The sequence below is a fragment of the Podarcis bocagei genome (assembly GCF_964188305.1).
Source record: "Podarcis bocagei genome assembly, chromosome: 9".
Taxonomy (NCBI): Eukaryota; Metazoa; Chordata; class Lepidosauria; order Squamata; family Lacertidae; genus Podarcis; species Podarcis bocagei.
The window spans coordinates 50,713,712-50,723,283 of record NC_138134.1 but is presented as its reverse complement, the minus strand read 5'-3'; the positions used below and the strand labels follow the sequence as shown (position 1 = coordinate 50,723,283).

The 9,572-nt window shown below is 40.2% G+C and overlaps 1 long non-coding RNA gene across 1 annotated transcript; it reads right to left on the bottom strand.

Annotated features, from left to right (window-relative positions):
- Window positions 1-2,677: 2,677 nt before the first annotated feature.
- Window positions 2,678-8,918, bottom strand: LOC308595244. Its single transcript, XR_014011956.1, has 6 exons — window positions 8,631-8,918; window positions 6,620-6,710; window positions 6,457-6,492; window positions 4,417-4,557; window positions 2,870-2,947; window positions 2,678-2,767 (listed from the first exon to the last, which is right to left on the bottom strand). It is a non-coding gene; the product is annotated as an uncharacterized lncRNA (long non-coding RNA).
- Window positions 8,919-9,572: the final 654 nt, after the last annotated feature.

The following is a 9,572-nucleotide window of genomic DNA, read 5'->3' as shown; positions in this document are numbered from 1 at the left end:
AGAAGCTAGGTTAATAACACCAAACACCCCTTAGGGCAAATCCATCTATGAGGAGCCACATCAGCAGTAATGGAGTGGATTTATGGAGGGACCGGACACATCTCCATGACATTTTTCACAGTAGGACTGATGCCTCCCAGAGTGTCTGACAGCGTATTGACTGACCTTCCTTGCTCTGGGAAGTGAATGAGGGGATGATGAATGTGCTGCCAGACTTGAAGGGGGTGTGGGGGGGATTCTAGAAAGGAGTCTGTTCAATTCCATCCTCATTGTGATCCGCCACTCTCCATCTGCCTGGTTGGTCTCGTCAGTCTGTCCACAGCCTTTTACCAGGGTGGTGGCTATGGCCCTGGGCCTGCGCCTGGTAGCTCAGCCCAACTTGGTTTGTATTTCTGATTACAGTACAGTAAAAGTAAAATGTTGCGTTTCAGCTGCCTGCTGGTCTCTTCTATTGAAGCTCAGTGTGCGTTACAAATTGAACCTATGTTGTCAGAAGTAAGCATCATTGAATTGAATGGGAATTATTCCCCGGTAACGCTATTGAATAATGGCTAATGCACGAGATTAAATCCAGTGTAGTCTAAGCAGATGGGCAAATAAGTAATATAAATTGAGCTGCTATTAGAATAACCATTAAGCTTTGGGGTTTTTTTCCACTTTTGGCATTTGCATAATCAGTAGGAAGGTATTATTTTGTTTTATCAGTGGCAAAGGGTAGTTTATATACTGCATTTATATTTTACTTTGCTTTTGAATGAAGCACAAATAACTGACTGACTGGGGACATAATATAACCTAATTGTTCTAACCAATTTTAGTATTGTTTATTTTTTATTATTATACCTGCTCTGGGACCTTCATGGCAAGGGGGGCAGAATATATATTTTCATAAATAACACCAGATAAAGTTGTAAGGTTAAATAACATGGCAAATCTGAAGTGTTGATTGTTTCCTTGCAAGTAGTGAGAATCCTTGTAAATGATGAGAAACAAAACATATCATTTGAACAACATTTTAATATTCTGAAATTTTTAAATAAATTTTATCAGTTGGCATATAAATAAACAACATAGTTGCAGTATTTCACACAGTTCATGTAATAAATAATTATTAAATAAGGACACAATGTATAATTTTGTGGACACAAGAATGCAGGCAAGTCTCCAAGCCGTGTTAGAATACATATTGAAATGTCTGCTGACAACAATTATGACTGGTACCATAAACAGATTCTTAATTCTCCGTAGGAGAAAATTAATTCCCCACCATTCAGCACAGTGTAAATCTTCATTCAGAAAATTTAAGGAAAACGATAACGCTGCAAATTTCCGGTCACTCTCACCTGCCACAATCTGTTCTGTAGTAAGTGAGAACTATTCATACGCTAAAGGGAATTGGGCTTGATCAAGTCCATACTGGCTTTCTTCGAAGCAAACAGTTTCTTATGTTTGAGTTTGCATTAATTTAATTGTTAGAACATAGCAATAAATAGGAACGCCGGAAGAGCTCTGCTGGAACCAACTAAAGATTCATTTAGACTGACATCCTGGTCTCACAGTGGCTAACCAGATGCAAAACATGGATACAATGGCACTTCTTTCACGTGAGAACATACCCTGGCTTTGTTGTCATCTTGTGGCCAATAAGATGGAGGAAGAGTAATGTTCATTAAGAATGAAAGTCTGTGCAATAACACTAAAAGGTATTTTCATATAATCAAAATAGCTTAATGAAGGGCTGCCATATGTCCTGGAATTGGGCTACAAAATGGCGTCTGGGTGGATTTATGCTGTGCAAGTAGGGTGATTGGGGGGAGGCTTAAAAAATGTTCCCCAAAAAACTTTGTCCAGATTTTCTCTTTGGGGCATATTCACATTTGTATATGCCCTGTATGTCTGGACAACATAACAGGTTCATATTGCTTGTAGGGTTCAAATGAAGAAGCATTTTAGGAACTAGCAGGCCGTTTTAAATTACTGTGCACTGCAGTGGTCGGTGGGTTTTCTGAATCAATGATTCCCATAGAGTGGTACAAACGGTAAAAGAGCTTTATCTATTAAAGTATCCCTCACACCTCCTTACTTCGGGAATACAAATGTGAACAAGACCTTGTAGCCACTCTGCATATTTTTTAATAGTTTAGTTTCAGTTCATGACCTTTCCCCATAACATTATGCAGCCTGGAGGTAGCTTATCGGTCACAGTACTGAAACAGTCCCCTTTTAAAATGGTGTATTACATCTTACTTCATAGAATTACAGTCATACCTCGGCTTACAGGCACTTCAGGTTGCGTTTTTTTCAGGTTACGGACCCGCCGAAACCTGGAAGTACCGGAACAGGTTACTTCCGGGTTTCGGCGGTTGTGCATGCACAGAAGCACTAAATTGTGCTTTGCTCATGCGCAGAAATGCTGAATTGCAACCTACGCGTGTGCAGACACACCACTGCAGGTTGCGAACGCTGCGGGTTGCGAACGTGCATCCCGCACGGATCACATTCACAACCCAAGCGTCCACTGTATGAATTAATTAATTGGGGGTTTTTAGAGTATACTTTTTGTTCTCTTTTCTTTTTGCTGGCATTTTGGAAATGTCCAAGTGAACCCACATGCCCACACTGAATAGTTCAATATACCCCATCCATCCACCCACCCAAAAGAAGAATGTGGCTGGCAGACAATATTTACATTTATATTACTAACATAGCGGGTGTTGAAACAGCAGGTGTCCTATTGATTTTGGTTTTCCATGTGAAGCTGATACATCTGTAAAAACAGACATTACAAAAATGTTAAACACTTGTAGACAAGTTGAAAAAGTAAATGCCAAAAACAAGATAATGATGATTGTGATTACACTTTTATTACCTGCTGTAGCAGTGTTATAAACTCATCCAAAAATGTTCTTAGGCTCTGTTTCTTATAACTGGTACATGAAGGGCATGTCTGTCAGATGAAGAAAAAGTCTTAATTATGTTTCATGTGTTTTAAAGAGTGTGCACAATAAAATTAATTAGCTGTCTCCATTTTTTTGAAAAGAAACACAGGTGAGAAAGTAAGAAGGTGCTGCCCCCTATCTTAAGTGTTACCTATTCACTTTTGTAATGTTTGTGCCACCTGATACCCTTGGTCGCAATGCTTAGTCTCTAGGAAACTTGTTGGTGATCATCTTTTATTTCATATATCCCAGGGCTAAACACAAACACTTTCTTTGAGATGTGGTATTTTAGCCTCATCACCTGGAGCCATTTTCAAATGATAAAATGAAGCAGGAAGCTCTGGGTTCAGCCTTCTCCTTAAGAACAGGTGTATGACTTGAGGTCTCACAGGTCCAACACAGCATCTCAAAATTCTAAGTTTCTGTCATTGAAACTCTATGGTATATAATCCTATAGGTCTGAATGCAAAACTGGGTGGCAGAAAAGCCAGCCCAGTCTTCACACTGATTATTCCAGTTTATTTGGACAATCCTACATAAGCAATGGGTTTTTGGCAGAAGGCTGCCAAGGTGGCAAAATATGACTTCAACCCCAGCATACATTTTCCATGAATTTCAGGAAATTGTAACTTGCAGTCTTACCACATCAGAGTATCATTTTGCCATTTAAGAACCAAAAGGAATCTTTACAAGAATTCTCCTAAGTAGGTTAGTATCATCCATTTGCTTAAGATTTGGAGATAGTGACATGTCTAAAGCCTCACAGACCAGGATCATAGGGAGCTGTAGCCCCACTGTAGCCCCTCATGCCACCACAGAAGTCATTATAGAAGACCAGAATTCAACACTGCACAAGGGAATACCGCTAGAAAAGGAGAGTGATTTCTTAAAAAGCCAACAAGAGTGTGTGGGTCTGGCCAATGTTTGTCATAATAATAACTGAGCTGATACTTGAAACAGGAACTTGAAGCTTATATTCTTACTCCTGATCATGTTACACCATAGTTTAATTCACTCACTGTTTATCCAAGTTTTACTTCTCAGCTGGGGGAGCTACATATCTAGCTTCTAAAAGCAATTTGCTCTTAATTCTATTGTCCCTGAGGACACAGCAAGGAGAATAGAAGTTGGAAATAAAGTGTCCTATTTAATGATTAGAAGTTGTCTAATGGCTTATTCATAGTGCCATGTGATGATTCAAGCTGTGATGCTATATGGTTTATGTGTTGACTCCTGTTGTATCAGCTTCCATTGAGCTTTCTAAGCACATTAATCCGCTGCCCATCTGTTGAGATAGACATGTGAAACATAATTATTTATAAAGTTAATCTTGAATGATACAGGCACAAATCTTTATGTCTGGTAAACCTGCTAGCACCCTTTATTGTTGCAGAACCTAATGCAACATACCAAAACATCAGACAAATTATTGGGTCAGTCCATTTACTATAAAATAAAATGTTATCGTAAGCCATACCGAGTCAGATGCACCGGGAATAGGAGGAGGACGGAAATATTTGATGCGAGTGAGGATCACACCTGTTTTGCGACCCTGTAGTGGCCTTAATAATAAGGTTTCATTTTTGAAGCAGTCTAAGGCAGAGAAGAGGCAAGTGCCCTGGAAGGAAAAACATATATATCGTTATATTGATGCAAGATATTCTTAGACTTCTGGTCATATTTGAACAGTTAAATTTGCCTTCCCATATGAATTGTTTAGGTCCGTACTCATTTTACCACTTTATGTTGCCATTCTGACAGCTTTGCAAGTACAACTGGCATTTTTCCCATTTCAGTTTTGCATGTGCCCTTCACACATACAGTGCAAAACTAGTCCAGTTTCCAACAGCAGCCAACCCATTACCTTCAGGAAACCTGCAAGTCTGGTGTGCGAGTCAGGTGTGAAAGCAATAGCCATCTCCTACTCTTGCTCCCCAAACACTGCTTACTCAAGCTTGTAATCTGCCTTGAGCTTCCCAAACTTACAACAATGGGACCTTTTCTCCCTCTGCAGTTTTCAATTATAGCATTACACAGTAAACTAAGACCGCTATGCCCAGAAAACTACTAGTACAGAATGGTAGGTAAGGGCATTAAAAGACTGTTGTGTGTGTGAAACCGCTAACTTCCTGAGCCTAGCAGACTGTATTGCTTGAAAAGTTATGATTAAGCAGTTAGTCACTAACTGTAGATACATTGCTTCTGGGATCCTGGCAGGGTTTTCTAAGAGGGAAACTAGTTCTGTTTGTTTTAACACATACTGAGCTATTTAAAGAATGCTAATTTGATGGGAACTATAATCATATCTTACAGTTAACAAATGTAGCAAAGAAGTGGAAGACCTTCCTTGCTCAAGTTATGAGCAAAAACAGAATAGCATTCTGAAGCGTAACAGAATGTAGTAAGCAGAAGGAAGTTGGGTGAGTTTTTTCTGTTACTTTTAAAATGTAAGTTTTCAGTTATATTGTTGTTCTGTAAATGAAGCAATTTCTATGTGGTCTGATTTATTTATTTTTTTAAGTCAAGGCAAACAAGAGTGTTCAATTTTGATACTTCACCTTTCAGAAATATATACCTTTTTTATAATGCATACTGATGTCAAGTGTAACGCAACTAGTTCATGGAGCAATGTTATTTGCCATTCTAACTATTTTCAGGAAACAATTTTATTTACGCACATTTAACTCCAAGATCCCTTGCCGAGTAAAAACAATCTTGTTCTTTCTCAATTATTTTAAGTGCAAAATGCCAATTTAAAAGTGAAATCTCTCTTTCTCTTTTAATGTTACCCTAGATCATGCATAGAATTACAGATATGGAAAAGTCACCTTTCTTGTGTTAGTCCTCCCTCATCAAAACAATATTCAAAATGACTCTGGTGATATCTTTACGTTGACCAACTAGGTTTGTAGAATAGCCAGCTGATGGTGGCCTTGGAGAAGCTGATATTATAACTAAGTGGATACTATGACTCAGTTTTAAGCAGGGACACCGTGGAAGCCTCGCCTAATAGGCTTTGAGCTTCTGAAAGAAGAGTGCTGTACAAGTGTAATAAACAACAAACTTTTGACCTGCCATTACAAAACACTGGCTGCTCTGCCTGCAGAGCTGGTGCAATAAAAGGTATAATCAGCTGCCTTTGTTGGGACTAAAATGGCATCAGTCCTTTCTACCACACACCCTGTTAACAAATCAGTAATCTGTTTGGATTGAGAGAGCTGTATGTTCTAGCTTTTGACCAATGTATATTTATTACTTAAGTAGAACAAATAAGAAACTAATCCTGCAAGGCGATGAGTGCTTTTTTCTCCTGAGATCTGGTTAATCCTAAACCACTGCTTCTTTGCCAGCTTCTACCAGGGCCATTTCACTTGTACAAGAGCAACCCAACAATGGATTACCAGTACCCATGATACAGGGATTCAGCACTATGCAATACATAGGGCATCAACAGCTACAATTTGAAAACAAATCTAGAATGTTTAACAATAGAAAGCAAATGTTGAGTCAGTCTTACCAGGATATTTCTTGGTGAATGTAGTTCAACAGTATCCTAGATAAATATAAAAACAAGTACATTTTATATTTCATACTTTCATTTAAAACTTTGTTAATTCCCCCCACCCCCAATAAATAGAAAATTTACATTTCACTTGCATTGCTGTTGAAACTATACTTACATTTTGTATCCTACGCTGCAAGTATTTTAAGTTCTCAATGAGTTCATTAAAGGCCGTAGTGGGTCTCTTGACTGTAGCAGCCTGAATTAGACTGGTAGAAAAGGCACAGAGCAGACAGTAAATGAGCACCCTTGACATATCTGCAGGAATTTAATTTTAAATCATAAGGAGAATAAGTGCTCTCTGAAGAGTTAGGCTAATTTAGCTGTTCTCAGGTACGTTATACCTACCTATTTATTAAGACTTTCTGGCGAGATAAGAAAAACCACACATTTCAGTTTGGAAAGCTTTATTTCATGGATTAATGAGTAACCCCTTTTTCTTTTCCACTGGCTTGATGCATATAGGTGAGAGAGTTTGTGCGTAGGAGCATGGATTCATGTGTTAAAATATGTCCCATTCGCATATTGGGCAGGGAAAAAGAGTGAAAGGGTGAATTCCCATTTTCAGTATGAGTCATGTGCCTCAATATGATGTATACGTAATAAATGAAGATGATGTATGTGCATGACGGACTCTTACCTGTCATAATTTGGCAGACCCAATTTCACACCAGCAAATCAAATCTTAACCCAACTTTTCCCCCAACAGAAGTTGGGGTAAAATTTTAGTTGCTAGTTTTGAACCCTTAAAATAGAAGGGGAATAAGCGTTATGGATGGAGTTGTGCTTTTTTCAGAAATTCCTCAGCTCATGTATCACAATTGGTCATCCAAATTATTAAGTGTTTGTTCAAATGCTCCAAGATCTGAATAAGTCCTTTCCTGGGCTGTTTCAGACTTCACATGGCAAATTGCTGGTCTAGAAGTATCCTGTGTCGTGATTCCACTTATCATGAAAAACATACACGGTAGAGAGATGTGTCATAAGTTTTTCCTCTCACCATTCCCCCAAGGACATCAGAATGGCCAATATAGTCCTCTCATTTGATCCTTCCAGCAATACTGTGATGTACCTTAGATTGAGAGATGGTGACTGGCCCATGGTCACCCAGTCAGTGAAGGGATTTGAACTTGTGTCTCGCCCATCTCAAACCAGCACTCTAACCACTGCACCAGGGGGAACTGACATGGCACCCTCCAGATGTTGCTGGAGTGCAACTCCTATCAGCCACTGCCAGCATGGCTAATGGTCAGGGGTGATGAGAGTAGCAGTCTGACAAAATCTGGAAGACGCTGCATTGGCTGCACCAGTGTTACCATCACTAGCATCATAGGATGGTACCACATAGAATTAATGCTTGAACTGCCCCTTGGAATTTGGATGACGGCTTGTCTATCTGTATCATTATTCTCCCATTCACTGCTGACTGGTCAACTGTGGTAGCCTAAGAGGCACGTGATGGAAATTCTGGAAGGATTCAGAGCCACATTAATAGCAAAACCTATTAATTACCCCAGAGGTAATTCCCACCGTTTTCCATGGAGTTTATTCTCTAGTAAATGTATTTAGAATTGCCATCTGAATGAGCTCTGGAACCTTGAAGGTACCAAGACCACATACCAGCATTCAACACTCCTATTGTTCTAGGTGCATTTTGTGACAGGGAATTTCATTAATGTGTGCAGTTTCTGAGCTCTGGACGCAGTACTGAGCCTAAGATTTCAGATTAAAACTGCCACTGCTGAAAGAAAAGGAGGACCTTTTCTGTCTCTCCACTTCCAGCCACTCTCTGAAGACTGGAGAAGGGACCCTCATAAGAATATTGGGGGGGGGGAGGGAAGTATGGCTTTGTTTATTGCAGTCTTAAGATGAGGACTAGGCCAAGTGAAAAACGAATGTAAGTTCATTCATTTTCAGCTTTGTATTCTTGTTATTAAAAAAGCGTGCCTACACTCCATTGCGGCACCCATAACCTAAGTTTAAGGTGCCATTTAGCTCCTAGCTTCATATCACAATTTCAAACACTGGCACAAACAAGGTCCTGGTGTATGTGGCTTTCCCCATTTCCTTAGGACCCCACACCACAGAAAGGGGTTGCTGTGGTGATCTCTTGGTGTTGTGTCGTCTACCTGCTTTTTGCCCTTCATGATTGTCTTCTTTCAAGAAATACAGTTTTTGATGATGGAAAATATCATTGAAATCGATGTGTAATAACGCAGATCATTTTTTCTCTCTCCATTCTCAGATATGAAGGACTTTAAAATATGGCTATTTTTTTTATTGCTCAGCTTCAGTGGACCAGTAGGGCTTTTTAAGATGTAGGATGCTTTATCCCAAATATTTAGGATTTGAAACAATAGATAAAACACAAAATTAAGCCAAGGCTTTCAGAAGATGTTCTAGCTTGAGACTTTTGGGGGAGGGAGACTCATTGGGGTACCTTTGCATATACCCTAGTTGTGCTGACTAGCTGGTACAGATGGTGATGTCACTCTGTGTTAACTGTAGAGGTCACAACTGAGCATAGGGCAGCAGATGATTTTGTTGCTCTGTTGTAGGGGCAGAAACTAGAAGGTGTCACCAACGCTGAAGCCTCTCTTGTGTGATGGTGCCCATGAAGTGGCGATCACAGGTTCTGGCAAGATTTCATGGAGATTGCATGGAGCGCATGAGATTTCATGAGATCTCACCAGAAACCACTGGCACTGCCGATGCTGCTTCTCCACTGGCAGTGGTGCAGGTGGAGAGCCCCTGGAGGTACTGTCTCTTGGACTTCTTCAGCCCACCTCATGAGCAGAGCATCCCTGCTCACTTGTTCCATTTTGTGGTTCACTTTGTGACAGGAACCCTCAGCTTCGTTGAGGAGAGCCAGTGTGGTGTAGTGGTTAAAAGCAGTGGACTCGTAATCTGGTGAACCGGGTTCGCGTCCCCGCTCCTCCACATGCAGCTGCTGGGTGACCTTGGGCTAGTCACACTTCTTTGAAGTCTCTCAGCCCCACTCACCTCACAGAGTGTTTGCTGTGGGGGAGGAAGGGAAAGGAGATTATTAGCCTCTTTGAGACTCTGTAGGG